A 23289-nucleotide genomic window follows, 5' to 3' on the forward strand; every position below is an offset into this window, starting at 1 on the left:
TAGGAAAAGTGGTAGCAGTAATAGTCAATATTTTAACAACAATCTTTCAATTTACTGAGAAGTGTAGTCAAATTGCTTGTTTGCACTTACCAATGGTCTCATTAAAACCTGCGCACTTTCAAAATTATCTCAACTTGCTGAAACGAGGGATTAAAATCAACAAGATGACATTTAACAGAGATAAATTAAGTGCTTCACAGGAGATTATTATAGAGGAGACCTGAGAGTTTTCTTCATGGAAAAGAACATAAGAATGTGGCAGAGCCCAGCCCCAGGCTGCATTAGGGGCACATGGTGTCCAGATTAAAAGAGGTAAAGCCCAGGCATTTGAGGAATGGATCAAGTCTGAAGAAGACTTAGGAAAGAAGAAATAAATGTATAGCAGATAGCTATTGTCCCTCAATAGTTAAAGTGATGTCATATTAGAAAGACCATAACTTGAACTAATAGAAGAAATTCAGAGGAAGCAGATTTTCCCACATGTAAATTTGTTAGTCAGGGTCTAGATTAAACTGCTATAAAAAAGAACCCCAAAATATGGTGGCATCAAATAAGATGGGATGGTCAATGATAGGAAGATGATCTAGGGCAGTGGAAAGTTCTGCTCTGTGACGTCATTCACGTATTCAAACTGGACAATCAACTTAGTCATCTTCATCATAGGGCTCCATCTATAAATCCAAACTTGTCACCATGTCCCAACTACCAGAATATTCAGGATGAATATTTTTGTCTTTAAAGAGATGACCTAGAAGTTGTCAATGTGGTTCCCCCTAACCTTTATATTTTGTGATATAAAATTGGCCCTTCAACAAGCCCTATCTACTTCAAACACCAAATACACTACTGAACACACTATTGGGTAAAATTTAAAGGTGACAACTCTATGCCCTGACATCTTATGCCCTTCTTGTATCACTAGGGTATATGGCTCTACCCTTAACTTCTCTTAGTGCAAATACTACATTTCATTCATCATCATAATTCAGAGGGGTACCTGTTTTTAAGATAAGTATAAATGAAATGTTAATCAAATCTCAGACCTCAACTCAACCAAAACTCATGGTACTATTCATCTAACATTTATTTTTTTTTAATGGCAATTGAGTAAGGATGTAAAAACAAGTGATTAGATTATTTTGTAGTATATATTTAGGTTTAAAAAATCTAAAGCTACTGCTCCCTTTAACTATTAAGTTATATGAGTAAAAAAAGGATCTATTATAAATATAACCCCGATTTTAAAAACAGGTAAAAGTTTCCTCCAATGAGATTATTCAATTTTTATTAGGTATAATATGTAAAGGGTAAAAATGAAACCTTAATCCTGGTTGAATTTTTCTGGATTTAAGTTGTTACCTTATGACAAAGTCAACAAAATGGGGGAGGGGGACAATCAAGTCCTATTTGTTACATTCATTCTAATCATTACTTCTTTAGAATTCAAACCTAATCAGATTATTAGAATGTAGTCCTAGAAAGCTGACATTAAAGCTAAAACTTAAACTTGAATTGAAAGTATAGAGTGTTGGGATGTCTGGCTGGCTTAGTTGGTAGAGCATGTGACTCTTGATCTCAGGATCATGAGTTTGAGCCCTACGTTGGGTATAGAGTTTACTTAAAAAAAAAAAATGCAGTGTCTATATGAGATGTTTGTAGGAAGTAGATAAAGTGGTAGTTGCTACCCCAAAAGCAAAGGTATGATCAGCTGAAGACAAGGCTTGATTTAGAGTTTCAACCAGATCCTCAAGCAGTCAATTTTGTGCAGTACACAAACTGTGCAGCAGCCCTGTATCAGTTTTTTGGCTGAGAAAAGAATTAAATTAAATGTAAAGCTTTTCATCAAAGGGTTTATGCTGTTTCTAATTGAGTACATTTATTCTCTTCCTAATGTAAAATAGAAAATTGTGGCAAATAAGCACCATCGTTACCTGGATTCATCTTTCAAAATAATAGCAAATCCAATAAGAATTTTAAATTACTCAAAAAGATAGATTCTTTACCACCTACACCAGAGAGGGGAATCTTTATTCTCACTCAGACTGTATTTTTAAAGAATCGGGTCTGTGTTATGAAATTTAAGCTCTGGTAAATATTGGGAAACTTATCCTTAGCAATTATTTTGACTATTTTCTCACAATACAAATTAGTTTACTCACATTAAATCCATACCTTTCTTCTGATACACCGTAGTGGGAGATGAATTAGATATATTTGCACTTGAATTTTAAAAGCTATAAGATGTGTGTGTATTTATGGGTATACACACATGCACAAGAATTTCTTTCTCTTTAGAATAAACAATATTAGAGAAAATTTGTCATTTAACTCTAGACTAGGAGCTAAGTAATCTAAAAAATGATTTATTTCAAATAAGTCACAGGATGTAAAGACAGCGGAGGGAATATAGTCATAATATAGTAATAACTTTGTATGGTGACAGATGGTTACTAGACTTATCATGGTGATCATTTCCTATTGTATATAAATGTCAAATCACTATGTTGTACACCTGAAACTAATATAATGTTGTATGTCAGCTTAAAAAAATATATAAAAATTTACATCACAAAGACACAGATGAAGTGCAGGAAAAAATAAAACAGCAAAAAATATTTATTTCTAAATAAGATAGACAAGTGTTTAGAACTAAAATTAAATAGTTTTTATAATTTTTCAATTTAGCTGCAAATCAACATATTCATTTTTCCATGGTTCATATAAAAATGTCTGAAGTACTCATGAAAAATTGTGCTTCATGTGTGATTAAATGGACTTATTTCTACTTCTAATTCCATTTACTTTAACAAAATGCTAACATTCAAAGAGAGACCAAGGCTTTAGAAGCTGACAGGAAGTTTAGTTTTCAAGTAAAATCATGGGATTGGAGCACATGCTTGTCTACACCATGATCACTGGCATTTACAGGGAGGAATTTGTGCAATGGGCAGGAAGATTATTGCTAACGCCTTCCAGAGATGATGAGGCTTGCATTTAACAAACATAACTCTATACTTTCCAAGGCCAACCTCTGGCTAAGAGTCAGGATATAACCCCTTGGCAATTAGGCTAGGGATGCAGGTTATTGACTGACCTACCATGAAATACCACCAGGCCTTAGAAGGATGGTTCACTGCAGAAAGTGCTAACTAAACAGACACTTAATTGGGACAGTAAGATCTCCATGGCAAATTGTAATATGTAATTTACGCCGTTCGTGTATCTGCTGCAAACACTCTAATAAAATGGATTATTCTCTAACACTAAAAAAAAAAAAAATTACACACTGCTAAATCTTTTTTTTTTTAAAGATTTTATTTATTTATTTGAGAGAGAGAATGAGAGAGAGAGAGAGCAGGAGAGGGGGGAGGGTCAGAGGGAGAAGCAGACTCCCTGCCGAGCAGGGAGCCCGATGCAGGACTCGATCCTGGGACTCCAGGATCATGACCTGAGCCGAAGGCAGTCGCTTAACCAACTGAGCCACCCAGGCGCCCTACACTGCTAAATCTTATATGAAAAGCACAGGACTTACCTCTACCTGTGGCTTTGGAGTTTTGTTCCTTAGTCTTGCTTGGCAATCTTCATGACCGGTATTTGACTTCCATTCAATATTTAATGTGCATGCTGATATTTTTGTCTCGATATCTCCCTTGTAAGACTTAACCTGACAGTTCTTTCTGCACAAGAATGCCTAAATGAGTGGCACTCAACTTGGAAGGGGAAGTGGGTAATCAAAGTGTCTACAGAGCTCCTCTTATTTGCTTCCTACCCCATACCGACCGACTCTTCCAGTTCTGTAATTGATGTCTTCTCCTGGTAACCTAGGAGCAGGGAAGGAAATGTACAGATGTGGCCGTTTTAACCTCTATCAAAACTCCCACTTTGATGTATTCTTGAGTTTATTCCTCACTTCTTATGGTGGAGGGAAGGAGTTCAACACGTGACATTTCTCCCCCCTTTCTAGCATTCTTGCCAGCTTTACAGAAACAGCCAGGACTAGTCCACAGCGAAGTGAAAATTGCAGTCAGGGTCTTCTCACCACTTGACGGCAGAACATTCCCAAGTGCTGGAGCTCAGAGCGTCGGTACCATCACATTGATCCTGGCTGAAGAGAGAACACCACAGCAGCCCAAGGTCCACCTGATGGGTCGGGCTCGCACTGACAGGGTCCCAGATTATAGACCTTTCCCTCTTTCTCTCTTACTAAGCTTCCCTACTATATCTCATGTACCCTTTGGGTTCTGATGTTACAGTTGCTAGTATCAAAAATTACTTCACAGGACTGTGTTAGGGGTTTACCATAGTTTAAAAGTTTTCTTTTCTCAGGAACATCAAAAATTCAAGGAAGACTTCCAGGGATGCAATTTCTTACTTGTCAGTGTGAATGCCTAATGGTAGGAATTTCCACCAACCAGTAAGTAAGGCAGGATGCTGGGTGACATTTTGGGTGCTTTAATGGCTCCTCCTCGCTATGTCATGGCACGTATTAATTCTGCTTAATGAGCTCCATGCCAAGTGTTATGCTAGGTATATTAGAAATAAGACCTCATTAAATAACCTACTTGTAAGCTTGGTGCTGACCCAGCAGCATGCAAACAGTACTTGGTGCTAAGTGTCACTTTCCCAATCCTAGGCTACAAAGGTTTTCTCACCCGAGTGGCTTAAAAATCACTTATTCCACAGAAAAGCTTTGTGGGCTTTTTATGGCCTATGCCTGAACTGCTTTCTGATGATTCAAAAGTGAATTATACATGATTCTTAAATTCAAGGACTTCATGGGGGTGCCTGGGTGGCTCAGTCGGCCTTCGGCCCAGGTCATGATCCTGGAGCTATGGCATCGAGCCCCAAGCTGGGTTCCCTGCTCAGTGGAGAGTCTGCTTCTCCCTCTGCCTTTTCCCCTGTTTGTGCTCTCTTGCTTGTGCACTCTCTCTCACTCTCAAATAAATAAATAAAATCTTTTTTAAAAAAGGATTTCTTGGTTCAGTAGATACAGATATATATGTATATATTATATTACATAGTATATTATATATATATATATATATATAATTACAAGGCAGGTTATGGAATTACTCAACACAACCTCTCTTATAACTCTTCCTGTGTTAGTGAGATCGTTTGTTTACCTGTCTGTTCCCTGCCTACCCCCAATCTCCTTGTGGCCCAATATTGTGTCTTACCCATCTTTGTAACTATCCTTACCTAACTTCAGGATACAATACACATTAAATAAGAAAAACAGGTATATCATTCCATATTATGGATAGAGAAACTGATACTCAGAGACTTGGAAGTCTTATTCAAAAACTAGTAAGATCAGAGATGGGTTCAAATCTAAGTTCTTTGGTACCAAAAAACATGCTCTCACCTCAACATGATCATCTGTTGACATTCCTTTTCAGGAATCAAACTGTTAGCAATGTATGTATAAGCATGAATTCTAAGCACATACACTACAGTCATTTCTAGTAATCTACAGATCACCCAAGTGTAAATTATCTACTTTCTGGCTTATCTGTTAGAAATGAGTGCTATCAGAGTGGCTTTCATTTGCCACCTAATACACCTCTGAGCCTTTTCCCTCTTATTATGGCTTGCACAAGAAATGCAAACTACTGAGATTCTAATATGAGCTTAGATGCAACATAGTTTAAATAATAAATCTAATACACCCCACCCCTTGTCAATTGAGAGAATGTCATCTAAATTTAATATAAATGGTTTTTAACAGATGCACCCTTGTATTAACACAGATAATTTAGAGTTTATTGCACCTACTTTGTTGTAATTTACATTCAGAGATTCTGTTTTGTGTAGGGGTAATTGAGAATATTGGTGTGTATTTTTCTCTCTGAAGCAGCCCACCTCCAGGTGATATTTTGTAACCTTCACTCTTAGGGGCTCACAAACTCATGTAATCTTAGAAGGTAAATCTGGGAATGTAGCCCTCTCTGTTCAAATTGTCATGGGATGATGTCATTCTATGGAAAGGTTTGCTAGTGATCTGCCAATAGCAAAGCTCCCAGGTGAGCAGTAGCATCTTTCCAAACACAGAGCAAATTTAGGTTTGTCACAAGTGGCCATTCAATCAGGAAACCATTCTCTAGACTTTTTAGACAGTACTCATGTGATCTATTTTTCAACAGGTAAGCTCCTACATATGACTGTAAAAGACTAATCACAACAAAGCTATAGAAATTAAGCATACAGAGGGAGAGAGAGAGAGAGAGGAAGTCAGGAAAGAAAGAAAAAGAAAGAAAGAAAGAAGAAAGAAAGGAAGGAAGGAAGGAAGGAAGGAAGGAAGGAAGGAAGGAAGGAAGAAAGACTAAGAAAAGAAGGAAGGAAGAAAGAGAAAGAGGAATGGAATAAGCATCTGGTGACATTAAACAAGTAACCAAAAAAAAAAAAAAAAAAAAAACCTTTCCCTTCCATTTCTTTTATCAATTTTTCCCCTATTCCATCCAGATGGAGAGCACCGCAGGAAACCCTGAAGGTAGTAGAGGTCTCACCAGCACAGTGCTGCTCTGAAGATCACTGGTGGAGTTTTCATGAAGATGTAAGAAGACACGAAGTCTTCTCTCCCTTCAGAATAAAAAGTACAATGCACTTGACAATGAATCTGTCATTTTAAACCTTCAGGGTTTTAATCTTACACATAATAGAGTTTGGAAATGAACCAGTTGTATAGTTTTGCCCAGAATTCAGATTTATATTATGTATTCCCACAGATATCCTAAAATGTACTAAAGCAACAAGTTGTTGATGACATATATTAATACAGTGATTCTAATAGCTATCTGTATTATGCAAACTGCTTCAGTAAACTACTACAAGAACTCGTCCCATTCAATGCTAGAGACAAGCAGTTAAACATAGATAGGAACCCAGCTGATTAATCGTCATCTTGCCCTCTCTGAGAAAATTCAGTTATCTTGAGAGACAAGCATATGCAATTTTTGGAAAGAGAGAGGGACAGAGAGAGAGAGGAAGAAAGAGAAAGAGAAGTATATTTTCAAGGTTCTTTCTAAGGGTTATATATTTAGGATGAGATAATTGCCCTCCTATTACATGGTTCTGAAGATTACACAGCAAAGACTAAATAACCCCAACATATATATTATAATCACATACGGCAAGTTGTAGTCATTAATTGGGGAATAGAACAAGTTAAGTATGTAACCATAAAAGAAAAAGACAAGATAAGAACCATTAATTAAGTAGTATTTAACCTCCATTTACATCAGCTGTGTATAAAAGTACCCCAAAACTGATATTTTAGCAATTTAAACAAAACCATAGATAAAAGCTACAGTGTCAGACCACGTAGTCCTTTATTTTTAGTGTAACATTTGTTCAACTTATGGAACTAATTTTTTTTTCTCTCCTTAATGTTTGCAGAAAAGATCCAGTGGATCATTTCAGAATCGAGTTTGGCTCTGCCACCCCAGAGTTAAGCACAGTAAAATGTGCTTAACAGATTCAGCACAGTAAAATGTTCTAATGTAATGGTATACCAATGCTTCTGGACCAATTGGCAAGATGAAAATCCAAGAACACACATAAAACACCCATGAAGAAATGACAGAGGGGCGCCTGGGTAGCTCAGTTGGTTAAGCGACTGCCTTCGGCTCAGGTCATGATCCTGGAGTCCCGGGATCGAGTCCCGCATCGGGCTCCCTGCTCGGCAGGGAGCCTGCTTCTGCCTCTGACCCTCCCCCCTCTCATGTGCTCTCTCTCTCTCTCAAATAAATAAATAAAATCTTAAAAAAAAAAACATTAAAAAAAAAGAAATGACAGAGCTTGAAGTCAGTTTGAATAATTTCTAAATCATAAATTCACAAAGGGAGGAGGGAGAAGAAAAAAGAAAAGGAGAAGCTAGGAGGAGGGGGGAAAAGGGAAGGTGAATGGCTTGTTCCAACCACCTCAAACACTAAATTTAAGAGTTTTATGCACATTCATATTTCCTACTGACAGGACTCCAGGTATATATCAACTGGCCCACGAGCACAGATGCATTAGAAGCTGTGTTTCAATGGTGTCGAGAGGGGAGTGTGCGCCCAGTTTGGCCATCATGCATTTTTCACTTTGGCTACATATGTACTTGTCATATGCACAGTTGTGCTTAATGGAAAACATGCAGTGTTCACAATGGCTTCTTTCAACCTTCATTTTCTTTCCTGAGATATCTGCTGCCTGTCTTTGCTCCTGCAGAACGTCACCATTTGATGGGAGCTCTGTAAATCTATATTTAGTGACTGAGATACACCCTTTTCTCCCAACACCCTCAGGACAGCTAAGATCAACCCTTCTGTTAATAGTTTCCAGGTTTGAACTCTGGGAACTAAGCTACCCCCGGAATTTACTTTTCCCTACAAACAAATAAAGCTTGAGAAATACTATAAAACCCACCCTTTTTGATTGGCACATCCAGATAGAAACTCTTTTGTATCTTTGACCACTCCTTTCCTTCTGGTCAATATTTAAATTGGAATTTAAGATGGATATGCTGTTAAAAATATGAAATTGGGGGGCATCCAGGTGGCTCAGTTGATACAGGTCTCTTGATGCAAAAACTTTTCTGTAACTTAAATTCTGTATAACTGCATGTTTTATTTTCAATACACGCTCGTATAGGGATCTTGGAGGCATAAGAAGCCTTAAATAATGCTAGGCAATGAAAGACTCAAGGGCAATTAGAATGTGCAAGTTTGTCATTTTTTGCTTTAAAAAGAAATGTCAGAAACATGATTTCTGTAATGACCTCATTTTCTGAAAGGGATCCGATTGCAGACACAGGAGATTTTCTCTAGAAGCAAGGGATGTATAGCTTGAAAAATATTGATTTATAGGGCATACTTAAAATCACGTTAAACATCTCTCCCCCAAAATATCAAGTTAATTATTGATAAACTCTCTGATGTCAACATCATGCTCAATGTCCAGGAGCTCGCTCAAGTTCTGTTTCTTGGTGACCTTCTACATCAATAGCTATTCAAATGTTCAGGTAGCTTCCATTTTAGGTTGTACTTATTTTGCTGTACATTTTGTCTCCTTCATCATAGAGTACAAGGTCATTCTTACCTGCATCATTCCACAACGGTTACCTGGCACACATTATAAGCACATGGCCTGGGAACTAAATATAGTATGTAGCTGTTTTGTTTTGGCTTCCAGGTGTTTGAAATGTGTGGATTTCTTTAGATAGGAATACAGTGTCCAGTTTGCAACAGCTCTTACTACTCCCTCTTGTTTTTACCCATGCATTTACAATTAACTTATTGGTCCTTGTAGGCATTTGAGCTGGTAAGCTCTAGTCTAGAGCCTGGACTTCCCCTGAGGCGAGGAATATTTTTTATTCCATGTTATTCTTTACTCCACACTTGTCTATTCCTTCACTTGACCAGTTTGGTTTATCACTAAGTTTTTTCAGGCATTCATTTGTTCAGTATTTATTGAGCTGCTTCTAAATGCCAACTACTGTCATGGGCTCTAGTGACGAGGTAGCACCTGCCAGTGATACATGGTGTCTGCTCTCATAGAGCTTCTATTCTTGGTGGGGATGAGAGAGGACATCGACAATAAGTAAATACACTTCAAGTAGTGATAAGTATTATGTAGAGAAAAATAAAGAGGAAGGAGCTTGAGTGCGACAGGGGAAATTATTTTCGACAGGGTATCAGGGATGTTCTCTCTGACAAAGTGACATCTTAGCACACACCTGAATAAAGTGATAAGCCACGCAGGTATCTGGTACAAGAGCTTTCCAAGCAAACACAGATCTCCTCTTAGAGAGAGCTATCTTTACACAGGTAAAAGCTTCTTCCTCTAGCATACCTTTTTGGTTTTCTTAGCTGAGGATAGAAGGAAAATGATAGTGATTTTATGCTTAATTCTGTCAGCTTTTTTTTGCACTTGGGTTTTTTAAACCAAGTAGAAAATAAATTTTCAAACTCTTCTTTCACGATTAAGACTTGACTTGATCCTTCTGTTATCACTGAAACAACAGCAGTAGAATTTAGCTACTCAGGAGGAAAATGTCTATTGAAAAAAAGCTACTTATAGAAAACCCTCTCACCAAAAATCCCAAAGTTACTTCACACAGCAACAATAACGACTAACAGACAATGGCATAATGTTGTAAAAAAAAAATATTCCTTTTGTATTTTTTTAACAATACAATAAATGGACATTCTGTTTAGCCTTTTAAAAAGAGTCATGGTTGTGAGTAGTTAAAGAAGCATAATTTTTGTTTTTTTAAAGAGCAATTATTTTAGAATTTTTAAGAGATTTATGAGATTATATCAACTCCCTCTTTTGAACATTAAGAAAACTAGAACACCGAAGAGTACGTGGCTTGTCCAAGGACACAGAGCCATTTATTGGTCAAGCTGGAACCTGAACTTAAGGTTCTTAATTTTTAGACTAGTACTCTTATATATTGTACATACCACATTCTACTAGTGAATTCAAAAAATTAAAAACTCCTATTGAGACTTGTTATTTTTCATGTTATGGGCTAATACCCAATGATTGCAAAAAGTTCATTTTTTTAGTGTATCTACCATGCCTTGCACTCCTTGACTACCGGAATGTGAAAGCAAGTTCTATCAGAAAGGCTATTTTTCTCAATATTAACCTGGTTACAACTCTCTGAACCAAACACTCTGAGCCCTGGTTTGTGACTGTAAGAGCTAGATTGATTTAGGACCTTCACAAATGCTTGAGAAAAGCATGAGTAGGGCCTACTGGATTAGAAGGATGATGTCTAAGAATCAACACTCATTAGGGTGGAGTCTAAACCCTGTTCCGGATCTTTGCAGATGGCAATCATAGAAAAACCTAAGTGTCTGCCAGCTGGCTAAGTTTATGCAAAATCATTGGATTAATAAAGCCAGTCTGATCCCCGGCTTGTGAATGTCTGTTAATCACTTCACCACTACAAGAACAGTTACCAGCGATTTCTTTGCTCATCTTATTTTTAAGTGAAAACTGTTTCTATGAACTAATATTTTAAAATATATTAGTTGAGAGTTATAAAAATAGCAATATGGAAGTAATTTTAAAAAGCTCTTCAAATTGGGGCACCTGGGTGGCTCAGTCGTTAAGCATCTGCCTTCGGCTCAGGTCATGGTCCCAGGGTCCTGGGATTGAGCCCCGCGTCGGGCTCCCTGCTCAGTGGGGAGCCTGCTTCTCCCTCTCCCTCTGCCCCTCCCCCTGCTCATGCTCTCTCTCTAATAAAGTCTTTTAAAAAAAAGGCAGGTCATGATCCCAGGGTCCTGGGATCGAGCCCCGCATCGGGCTCCCTGCTCAGCGGGAGGCCTGCTTCTCCCTCTCCCACTCCCCCTGCTTGTGTTCCTGCTCTCGCTGTGTCTCTCTCTGTCAAATAAATAAATAAAATCTTTAAAAAAAAAAAAAGCTCTTCAAATTAATTTGATTTTCAAGAGTAACCTAAAATAATTTAGCCACTTGTTTTGCTTAGCCTAAAATTAAATTATTGATTACTAAAAATTTCCATCACCATACAAGACATTATTAAAACATGCTATAGATATTACTATCAACATAATGGCATGCTATTACTCTTTATATAGTCCCCATTAGTCACATAAATTGTCTAAACCATGAGTTCGAATTTCTGTACTATAAACTAATGGAAATGCATCAGTTGTGGATCTTGGTGTAGGTTCAGCTTAGTTCAATGGATCTATATTGAGCACCTGCTAAATACTAAGCCTAGATAATAAAAATACAATTAAGAAATAATCGTTAAATCAAAGAGCTTAGATTTAATTTAGAGTTTCCAGTTGTAGAGGCTCAATAATCCTATATTTATTTATATTTTATTTACATTGCAGTAAATGTCTTCCATCTGAAACTAATCCAACAGCAAAGGCCTTATGCCTTAGGTGTATGTTATAGAGCAGTATAATCCCAATCCTTTGAAGAGAGTGAAACATTATGTTCCAAGGAGGACATTTGGAAGAAAAGGACTAGTTTGTACGTAGAAGGCTCTCAGTAATAAAATTCTGATGATTGAACAGTAACTCAGCTCTTGTTTTAATTTGAGACCCGAGGAGGACGTGTCCTGCAATAAAAGCCCTCCAGTGGTATCAGGAATCTCCATACTGTGGCAAGGGATTCTGAGACTCCAGTGCTGCAGAAGAGAGTAGGAATGGAGCAGGACTCTGTGAAGTTTCTATCAACAGTGAAACCAGAAGTGCCTGGCAGTTGTATGTAAGAGCCATTTGAAATCAGACATTGGTAATTTGGGAATGGTTTGAACACAGACTTGACAAATATTCATAAGATTCATGTTAAGTTTTAGGGCATACCCTTATTTTCTGTAAATCTTGAGAAGCAAACCATTAAAATTTGAGATATGACTTATTCTAGAAATTGGACTATCAGAAAAAACAGCCAACTCATTTTCTAAAGGGAAGAATTATAATTACGGAAGTTTGAAATTAAAGAAACCAAGCTTAGTTTTGAATATATTTTTAAAAAACAAAAAAGCAACAACTTTGAGAAATGTATAAGACAATCTCTTAAATTGAAAAATAGGATGGGTGAGAGATGAAATATTCAGTAATGTTCTCTTGCTCCAAACAATTTTTTTTTGAAAAATTTGTGGTTTGGAGAACGGGGCAAAATTTCTCACTCCCCCCAAATTTTTATTTTGTTAAAAATCTATGCATCTATATTTTTATATTTCTAAAAGCAACATATATAATGTATTTGATTGTATTGCACTAATAATAAAATCTAAAAGAAATCTATTCAAGCATAAAAGCTTTACAGGGATGCCTGGGTGGCTCAGTTGGTAAACCATCTGCCTTTGGCTCAGGTCATGATCCCAGGGTCCTGGGATTGAGCCCCGCATCGGGCTCGCTGCTCAGCGGGGAGTCTACTTCTCCCTCTCCCTCTGCTGCTGCTGCTGCTCTCTCTCTCTCTCTCACTCCCTGTCACATAAAAAATAGAATCTTTAAAAAAAAGAGCTTTAGGGCGCCTGGGTGGCTCAGTTGGTTAAGCGACTGCCTTCAGCTCAGGTCATGATCCTGGAGTCCCGGGATCGAGTCCTGCATCGGGCTCCCTGCTCGGCAGGGAATCTGCTTCTTCCTCTGACCCTCCCGACCCTCCCCCCTCTCATGTGCTCTCTCTCTCAGTCTCTCTCTCTCAAATAAATAAATAAAATCTTTAAAAAAAATAAAAAATTTAAAAAAATTTAAAAAAGAGCTTTACAATTTTTTTCTAAATTATAATGGCCTGAAGATTCTGAGCTATAGCAAATATTCTGAAATTATAAATCAATGATATGAATATTCAGTTAAAAATTTGTGATGATAAGATATTACCTAAACATATCCTGCAAGGGTGCCAGGTGTTTGAACATATACAGACAAAAAAATCAGATATAAGATAATGCTAAAAATATTAATATAAATATAATATGAAATAATAAAAAATATTAAACCATGGAGCCTACAATCCAGTTCCTTCACTTTATTTTTTTGTTTAGTTTTTATTTCATAATCAGAAAATTAACTCTGCATCCAGCTAGACTTGGAGGGGAGTAAAGAAATATAAAACCCATAGAACTCCAGCGACAGCACAGAGATTATAGGATATTTTAAGCAGATGGGGGTGAAGGGGTGCTCGCCTGAGCTACAGAAGGAATGATCTGGTAGTTAAGGTACAATACAAGAAAAATTTATTAGATTTGTCCACAGTCAGCTATGGTGATCTTCTTGCTGGTCTTGCCATACCTGAACCCAAAGCACTCCATGGCTTGCACAATATTCATGCCCTCTTTCACCTTGCCAAAGACCACGTGTTTGCTATCCAACCATTCAGTCTCGGCAGTGCAGATGAAAATCTGGAACCCATTTGTGTTGGATCCGGCATTTGCCATCGACAAGATGCCAGGACCCGTGTGCTTCAGGATGAAATTCACATCATCAGATTTCTCCCCATAGATGGACTCGCTGCCAGTGCCATGATGGCGAGTGAAGTCATCACGCCGGCACAGAAATGCCGGAATAATTCTGTGAAAGTGGGAACCTTGATAATCAAATCCTGTCTCCCCGGGGCTCAGAGCAGGAAAGTTTTCCACTGTCTTTGGAACTTTGCAAACAGCTAAAGGAGACTCGGTCCAAAGGCTTGCCATCCAGGGCAAAGTCAAAGAACACAGTGGGATTGACCATGGCTGGGTTGCGTGGGCAGCTCCAGGGGCGGACGCAAGGCCCAGTTCCTCCACTTTGAAACTGAAGAAATAGAAGCCAGGTAATTTTTTTCATTCACTTTCACAAGATTGTAAAATTCACTAGTGGAATCAAACTCAGCTTTTGCTGATGCTTCCCACTAAAATATACCACCTCCAATGAGAGGTACTGGAATCTTCAGTAACAGTGAACTACTGATTTCTCTATACCTTACTCAAAAATAATAACCTATTTTGGACTATTCTAATAAGAATTCTTTTTTAAACAGAGCGTCAGCAGTGAAGCAAGAAGTAAGAGCAAGAAGCTCCTAGTAGAAGTCATGGAAAGGAAAAGCAGAGAAAATTTTCATCCGCTTCAGTATTTTGACCAATGCTGGACCTGTCAAAAATTTAGCACTGGGTCGCTCAAGTCAGACATTCTATCCACGAGGCTAATTCAGTTGGAAACAATGATCATTGGTGAGTAGAAAATCCTCAGTATTGATCGAGACAGGATTTTTTAGTAAGTGTTAGAATTTATATCTAGTAAACATTGCAGAAGATAAGCTAATTTTGATGTAGGTACATTGAATTAAAGTCCATAGAGGCTAGAATATTGAAAGAAAAATGAATGACCATATTTTGGAGGTTGTATATGGTTGGCAGTCTTGGAATTTGGAGCCACAACAAAGACTCCAGTGTACGAGGGAGAAAAAGCACGGCGTTCGCTAGCATCTCCCAGACCAACCCTATCGCACCAGATTCTGTTTCCAGCCTCTCTGTAACCCCACTGTTCCCCTCAAATCGCACTCAGCTTCCATGCCGAGTTTTTATTCGGCTGCTGTTTTCTGTCCATATCATTTGTTTCCAAACCAACATCCATGTTCCACTCAGCAACCACTGCTTTAGAAAGCTTCAGGCTGGATGGGCAGGCGTGAAGTCCTGGCAGGTGGTGTAGCCGTTAGCCAGCCTGTGTATCACCAGAGATCTGATGCTATCAAATTCCTTTTCCCCCAAAGACTAAAGAGAGCAAGCCTTTGTGAGCATGCAGGAGGGGGATGAAAACAGTTTGTCTCCTGAGCAGCCAGGCTTTGTCATATTACAAATGAAATCACTTTGGAAATTTAGAGAATTAATATCATAATGAAGACGGGAGTGCCCATTAGGGTGGTCTAATGTTGCTCTGGAGAAATGTGATGGATGCCCAGTGGCTGCAAGCCCTTATTTGCAGAGAGTCACCTCTGCAGTTGCCATTATTAGGAAGATGTCTGAAGCAGAGGATCAGACACAACCATTGCAAGATGAGATAGTGTTTGACTGGTTTCCAGGGAACCGAAGGATACAAGCTTAGTTGTACCTGTCACTATGGCTCCCAGCATTTTTCCCCCTTAATGTCTTTTTTAGCTGTAGGAAGTTTCTCTTTAAAGATTCAGTGCTTTCCTAATGGCGTGAAGTGAGTAATGGCGAACATATAAAAATGTTATATAGATTACAAATGGATTCAGTCTATTTTAAGACAATGTGTGCCAGCCCTAAAGAATGATTTTGTTTAGCTTTACTTTTCTCTTGAAAATAGATTTAGCCAAACATTCTGAAATGAACACACCACTGGCATCCCCATGCTCATTTAGTTTTCTATGTAAAACATCGCTGGCTTTCCATGGCAATATATGTGCCTACCCAAAATCTGCTCTGCATCTGATGCTCTTTCCTGTACTAAAGTCTAGAATACAGTACTTCCAGGAATTATTGTAACATCTAATTGAATCATCATTCTGGTACCCAAATGTCTCTATCACTTGTACAGCTTTCCAGTGACATTGGCGTACGTAAGGAGAAATGAGAATTTTCCAAAACCCCTTACCAATTCCAGACTAGATGAAAAAAAAAAAGAATAATTACCCTGAGAAAAAAATTGGAATGATGTAAAGGAAGGGAAAGGCTAAATATTTCCCAGAAAGTAAGATTATACCCGATTTTCTTCCAATTCACGACTAGTCCTTTTGTGTCTCAGATCTGAATTTCTACAATTTGCATTTCCTGTTCCCATGTCTGCCATTTACTGAGTAGAACCCCTTCTCTGCAATATTTGTCTTCCAATATCCCTCCCTTTTCAAAACAGGTTTGTAATACTTTTTAAAAAAATTTGAGACTGCTGTGGAGACATAATCAGCTAGATTTGGGAAATCTTGGTCAACCATAAATGGAAACAACTCAGGAATTATTCCAGTTCTTTCCCCAGGATGAATGAAAATAAAATAGCTAAACTTATTTACTAATCAATTAGAGAGGAAATTTAGACTATCTTAGGATTTGGTTCAATGAATATCCAGGTTCTTTCTGTTGAGCTGCTTTTAATTTCCTGCTCTCTTCTGCATTCAAAACATTTTAGGCCAGCCAGCCTAAATAAAGGTCCAATCAAATCTCTCTCATGTGAAATAATAAACTGGAAGCAAGGGTCACCAAAAAGCTGAGCTAACTACTCTCTGGGTTGTCTCTGGTGCCTTTTGAAGGGGGCACAATTAATTTAACTCATAAAGCCTTATTATCTTTCCAAAACAGTAAATTCCATTTGCTCTCCAAACACAAAAACTCGCTGATCATCCATATGCATACGTTACATATTCACATTGGTGCTTGTTGTATTTCAAATCTATATTTCATCACATATCTTACTAGTCTTTAACTTTATTATGTATCCAAGTCATTTTTCTCCAGCTATATTTTAGTCTCTTTAAAAGTAATAAATATTTATCTTCATAGTATGTCACCCAGGGTTAGGCATATAGTGAGGACTGTGTAAGTACACGCTAAATGAAATCAAGTTGGTCTGGCCAGTAGGTGCTATGAACTTCCTAAAACTCAATATAGATAAACAAATCCCATGTGTGGAAAGAAATGTATGTGGTTACTCTTCTGCACTGTTTTAAATTTCCTTCCAAACTGTTACATACGCATCCCCATAATAAAGATATCCATCCTCCCTAAAGCAAATAAAAGGGTCCTAATGAAAGTAATGGACCCCACTAGCATTCAGACTCTGAAAACGACAAATGTGATCTTGGACAGAGAAGAATCTAATGAAAACAATCACATTAAACATAGCTCTTCCCTGCTCGGTGCTCAATAAGTGAGCAGCAGGCTCTCTCTGTCTAGCTTACAGAAAACAGGAGGTAGCAGTTTGCAAGGAGCAGTGTTTTAATGTGATTGGACTATAACAGACAATCTATTTACAGCATGCTCTGGGGAGCTTATAAACAAATGTTGAGTAATTTCAGCCAGCAGTAATTACCCTTGCAGCTGACAAGGAGAGCAGGAGACTTTCTCCTTCACCTTCAGCCCAGTCCAGAAGGCAGTGTACACAATGCCACTTCTAATTATTTCTGCATTTCTATGGCTAAAGACCAAAGTATGTTATTAGAGAACATTTTAGAAGCTTTTTAAAAGCTTATTTATTAGGACAATTAAAAGTCATCACTATGACAGCAAATAAAAGGTTCCATTCTCAGGAATGGAGTATCAGATGAGCTTCTGTCCAGTTACCTTTAAAGCAATGTGGACTTGTTTTGTGTTGTCTGTTGTTAAGGGTCGAGACTACAGCTTGGTAATAAAAAGAAATAGTATGTGGAATGCATTTGGTTTAATTCTGAGATGTGCCTTTTGCTCTCAACGATTTTCAAGCAATTTAGAGCATATAACTGAAGTTATTTCTCAAAAGGCACAGAATTTTGAAATGTGTGTGTGTGTGTGTCCCGTGATTACAGATGCTATTGGAGATAAAATGCATGTGGTCATACTGTCTCCCCACTTCTACCTCTCACAGGAGGCACTGGATTACCCTGGCTGGTTAAAGGATTTTATCTGGAGAGGTCACTCATGTTGCATCAGTGTGACATAAGGAAGATGTTAAAAATTCAAAGACCTAAAAATAAACCTTCGGCAGATAAGCTTCTAATGGAGTACTGAAGGAGTAAAACAATTATGCAGAGCAATCACCCTGAGCGTTTGTAATTAACAATCAAATTACTTCCCAGAAGTGTCCAACAAGAGAACTTTTGTTGAACATTTCTATACGTGCCAAACTACCCCAAAGTAATTGGGGAAATCAGTGAACTGTGGTGTGTGTCGGTTCTCAAACACCACGGCCGGTTTGGCATTCACTGAGCTTCTGTCCGCCTCAGTAAGTTCAGTTCAGATCCCTACTATAGGAATTGACAGCAGATATCTAATCCTGCAAAGTATATTATTTACATTTTTTGATACATTACATTACATTCTGTCATGTTGCATTTCATCAACAAGGGATAGAATGTTGCATAACTTCATATGACGTGATGACAGATCTCTCTCTCTCTCTCTCTCTCACACACACACACACACACCATAAAACTCTTAGATTCAGAATTGTGGGTCTGAGGGAATGTTTTTGGATTTTGGCCTGAAAAGGATCCTAGGAGCCTTCCAATCACCAAAGCCATGGGTCTTTCATGACAATAACATCATATTGCCCTGCACAGTGCCGCCTAAGCCTATTCGATATAGATTTTGCCACCTGTTTGTAAATATTCTTAAATGTGTCATTACGGTGTACAGTGGACCACAAAAACACAAGTTCAGAATGTTAAACCACAATACACTGAGAATTAACGTCCTTGAAAGAAACATCTCAAAAACAAATTATAGAGTTTAACAATACACCCTTAGAAGCCCGTGCCTACCATTGCTCTGCTCTCATTGCTGAGACGCGGTTGGCCGACAGATAATAATTTGTCCTTGTTCTTGAGACTGGCAGGTGTCACTTTGGCCAGAGTGGGATGTGAGTGACAGATATTTTACGGCTGAAGAAACGAGAATGCAGAAATTCAAGAGTACCTTGGGGATTTCCCTGGTCATTTGTGGGCAGCGCGAGGGCAAGGCAGGCCTCTGTGCTAAGGCAGGAATGCTTGCTGTCGCCACTGCTCCGGGCTGCTGCCGAACCACGGAGTGCTGGGTAATAGTTCTAGTAACAAAGGTGGGTTTCTGCTTTGATGGAAAGCAGCTCTCTAGCCATTCATGGTATACCAAACTGCTCCGATTGCTTTCTTGCACTTTCTTCAGAAATCTAGGAAAAGCTGATTTCCGTGTAAAATTGCTTACAGATTTAGAATTTTGGAACATGCAGGTTTTCATACGCATTAATATAATTTATCAAAAGCTGGAAGTTTGTTTTCCTCCCTACCCAGAAGTGTCGAATTATTATAGTTTTGTAAGAAAGAAAGGAAAAACTTCTCACTGGAAAGCATTTAGTGACAAGAGTAGAAGATCCTAAGGGCAGCGACAAGAGCAGAATGCAATACAGAAGCAACAAGGAGACGGTGTCTCTTTTCTACATAAGGTCCCATTGGGAGCTTATGTTTGCTTGGGTTTGATGTAATTTGCATATATGCCAAAGGGAAATCGAACATTCAAATTATAATGTGAAAGAAAAATAGCTATGAAGCTTCAAACACATCTACACTATATTTTAAATATGATTTTTAGGTTCACCTTTCTCCATGAGATAAAAAAAAAAAGTTTTAAAAAGTGTAATTATCGGGCGCCTGGGTGGCTCAGTTGGTTGAGCGACTGCCTTTGGCTCAGGTCATGATCCTGGAGTCCCGGGATCGAGTCCCACATCGGGCTCCCTGCTCGGCGGGGTGTCTGCTTCTCCCTCTGACCCTCCTCCGTCTCGTGCTCTCTCTCATTCTCTCTCTCTCGCAAAAAAAAAAAAAAAAAAAAAGTGTAATTATCCAAATACATGACTATGTACATTTAGTACTGTTTGAGCATTATAATAACAAAAAAAAAATGGTTGAAACCAGCAAACTGCCCAAAGATTTTACAAACAAAATATTGTCCAAAATTTACAGGCATATGTTTAAAATGGAAAGATAAAAATTAGTTCCTTTAAAAACATGGTGCCAAACTCTGAATGTTCTTATTTTCCAATGCTGTTTCTGGTGTGAAGACTGCAAAGGAAGGGATTTCTCTTGTTCTAAGTCTGAGTCGTCCCCGACACTTACACACCATAAACACAATATTTGAATTGTCCTTTTTCTTAAGACTAGACCAGTTATACTAAGATGTACCCAGGTCCATTACACTTCCGGAACTCATGGGAGTTCACTCAAACTAAGCCGATGTAGAGAGGGTACATTTTTACAAGTCAAAAATTTTAAATTTTGTGATTGCTTAAAAGAATTATTATATGCAATGATATACAAGCAACATGAACACTAGGCTTTAGTTACAAGGATAGTTATCTGCCTTCATTTTCCATTAATTTCCTCCAGACCGCTGCTGAAATATTACCTTGCAAAATGAGAATGAAAACCATATGTTGGTTAGGGAAAACATTAATGTGACAGTACATTTCAACATTCACTGAAAGAGTTAACACGGAAACTCTCTCCAAAGAGAAAGAAGATACGTTGATTCAGATTGATGTTAGAATATGTTGTTTTATATCATTTGCCAAATGTTGTCTCATTTTTAAAATAATTACTTATGTTAAATAAATTGAAGTGTGCATGCAAACAACATGATATGATGTTAGTAGTTCACCACAATTTCAGGAACAAAAATACATTTTTCCCTATGAATGGAATAAAACCTCTCCATAAAAACCAATAACATGCTGAAAAACATGCAGTCACAATTACTTTTTTCCCTCCTTCCTAATGAAAAGATAAATTGTTCTCCTTTGGAAATCAAATATTTTTCTAACCACCGTGTTTCTTTAATTAAACTGTATTCTTTATAGTGATCAAATATAATTAGCAGTAACAAGTATTTAATGAAAACAAACTGCTACTCCCAAACCTTTACTACATGTTTTGTTTAAATTCCACAGATACTCCAAGGATCACTGTATCTCCGCCACAAGAACAAATGCACGCCCCCTCCCCATTCTGCCCACCCCTATTTGCCAGTAGCCTTTAAAACAACACAAAAAACAACAACAAAAACTTCTGCAATTCCAAGGACAGTAGTTTGAATTCAATCCCCGCTCCTCAGCTCAAAGCATCTCTTCCAAAGAAGCTTAACGCTTTAGCACTTTAAATATTTTATAGATTTTTTTCCTTCAAAAATCCCATTTGGTATCATCATATACTAAAGCATTACCCTGGTATCTTTGATTATTAGTAAGTGACCAAAATAAGAAGAAAAGTGCCCATGCTGGACTCATTGGCAACTAGGTGCTATAGCAAGTCTTCTGTAATTAATTGTGAGTGAAAGGGGGTTTGGTTTTGCAGCCTCGTAAAACTTTTCCCACATGGCTGAACCCACGGTCAGAAGACGTTAGGCAACATTAACTGCCTGCACATTTCTGCAAGGCTCTGGAGGAACAGCTCGACGCTGGGGCTCCCATCCCGAGAACCTTGGGACATAAGACATCAGCGTCTACCTTTCATCTTTCCCGAGATTTGGAGTGGGTTCAGACCACAGAGGCTCCGTAATTCTCACTAATTCATTTGCTTTCCTGATTCACTTGGCTTGGGATAACCTGAGAATGATAATGAACCTGTGAGAGGAGCTCTTAGTCCCTTGCCTTTGAATGTGCTCGGCATGGATCTAGGGCTTTCTGTGAATCTTGCAAGAGGAAAAGAATCTTATTAGCACTGATTGCTAGTCATAAGGTTTCCTCTAAAAACTACTCTTGTGTTTAACTCTTGCTTGTTTGCTGCAAAGCTGAGTAGTGGTGGCGGGGGAAGGGGGATAGAATATTTATGCAAATGATGTATGCTTCTGGAAGCGAGGGTGATATTTTTAGGGTGTGATTTAAATCAAATCTCAGCAGCTAGTTTTCTGTTGTTTCCCAAAAAGCAACGTCAGTGTTTCCTACTCTTTTATGCAACTGACACAAAGTTCTTTCCTCATTTTCCATAGATATACACACTCTTGTAACTGAGGTAAAGGTTTTCAAGGAACACCTAAAGCCTCTTTAAAAAAAAAAAAAATCGTTTTCAGGCTTAATTTACACAAGAGTTGTCAAGTTCACAGGCATTTCCCGTGGTTTCGGAATTCTGTTGAATTGGCACTTTTGCTTTTACAATTAGTGTGTTGTGGACCTTTAACTTCTACCTAGGTAAGAATTTGTGCTTGAGATGAAAAAGTCAATAAATGAACTGGGCAAAGTGGTGTGTTTTAGTGAAGCAATAAAAAGGGCAATTTGGGTCTACTAGTCTAGCCGAAGGTGATCCTTCTTGAGATCTTGAGATACTAAACTACTGGCCAAATTATTCCCTTGTTCACTTGTAATTATACCTTCGCATTTCAATTGCACAGACTGTCCGTCCCCTGCCCATGCTAACCGAAGTCATATGCAACAGTGCAAGGAGACAGATGCGCCAAGGAGTGGAAGGGGGTTTGACTCAGGAATTAGAAAGGGATCTTGCCCGCAGAGCAGAGTGTAACACACTCTGGTACTTTACAAAAGGCGTGTAACCTCTGATGTCATGTGCTTAGGCCCCAGCTGGGGACTCTCTTACCAAGATTTTCAGTTTTCTCCACAGTCTGAGTGACCAGAGCAACCCGTGACATCCATATGTAATGTTAGTAAATGTGTAGCATAGGTAGCAGGCCACGCACCTAAGCTCTAAGTCCTCACCACATTTTGAGCTGATGGAACAGCAAAGGCTAATGCAGGGAAGAGTCTGAGAGCTCCTACAGCCCAACTCCCGGGGATTTTAAAGATGAGAAATTCAGGAACAAGAAAGCTAAGGGATCTGTCCAAGATCAAGTCGCTGTTCAGCGATAGAGCTAGGAAGAGAATTCAGTATTTAGATCCCAAGTCCAGGGCTCTGTCTCAGACTACACACAAAGAGGGCTAGGATCGCCATACAAGTGTTTTGACGTTACAGTGCACACGTTCAAGGGCTTAATGCTAGTGGGAAGTATTTCAAGCAGTGACCTCTTCTCCTAAACCACGCCACTGCTCCTCTCCATTGACTTCCTTTTGCCTGACACCTTTAGCTTTGTTTCCATTTTGACTCTTTCCAAGGACACCCCTTTTATTTCTTCCCAACCAGAAATGCCCCCACTGATAAATAAGTTGACAACACTAAAGATTA

At 38.4% G+C, this 23289-nt stretch overlaps 1 pseudogene; it reads right to left on the bottom strand.

Moving 5' to 3' along the window:
* Positions 1-13711: 13711 nt before the first annotated feature.
* LOC110592191 lies at positions 13712-14201 on the bottom strand (annotated as a pseudogene).
* Positions 14202-23289: the final 9088 nt, after the last annotated feature.

This window comes from Neomonachus schauinslandi, chromosome 3, assembly GCF_002201575.2.
Source record: "Neomonachus schauinslandi chromosome 3, ASM220157v2, whole genome shotgun sequence".
Taxonomy (NCBI): Eukaryota; Metazoa; Chordata; class Mammalia; order Carnivora; family Phocidae; genus Neomonachus; species Neomonachus schauinslandi.